This window comes from Haliaeetus leucocephalus, unplaced genomic scaffold, assembly GCF_000737465.1.
Source record: "Haliaeetus leucocephalus isolate CR32 unplaced genomic scaffold, Haliaeetus_leucocephalus-4.0 Scaffold68, whole genome shotgun sequence".
In the NCBI taxonomy this organism is placed as follows: domain Eukaryota; kingdom Metazoa; phylum Chordata; class Aves; order Accipitriformes; family Accipitridae; genus Haliaeetus; species Haliaeetus leucocephalus.
Window position 1 is genome coordinate 12120 of NW_010972504.1, and position 511 is coordinate 12630.

A 511-nucleotide genomic window follows, 5' to 3' on the forward strand; every position below is an offset into this window, starting at 1 on the left:
AAGTAGGGACAGGGAGCCGAACAGAGTGCTGGAGAAAGGGGATAAAAACCCCACAACAGCCTACAAGGCAGAGAGGGAGCAATTAAAGACTCGGGAGAGGGAGCAAGACAGAGAACAGAAAAATAGCGACAGGCTGCAGGGAAGAGAGGGAGGAATTACAAAACCAGGACAGGGAGCTGGCCAAGAGAGAGATGAGGAAAGACAAATAACAGCATTGTGCTACGGGGCCGAGAGGGAGAAACTGAAAAATAGGGACCAAGAGCCAGAAAAAGGAGACACACAGAAAGAACAAATCACAACAGCCCACAGGACAGAGAGGGAGGAATTTAAAAAACGGGGCTGGGAACAATCTACAGAGAGATGTTAGAGCACGAAAATGTAAAGAGTGGCACATACAGGGCAGAGAGAGAGGAATTTTAAAAGACCAAGTAAAGACAGGGACAGGGAGCCAGATGGAGACACACAGAAAACATAAAAGCAGTGATGGGCTACAGGACAGGGAAGAATTAAA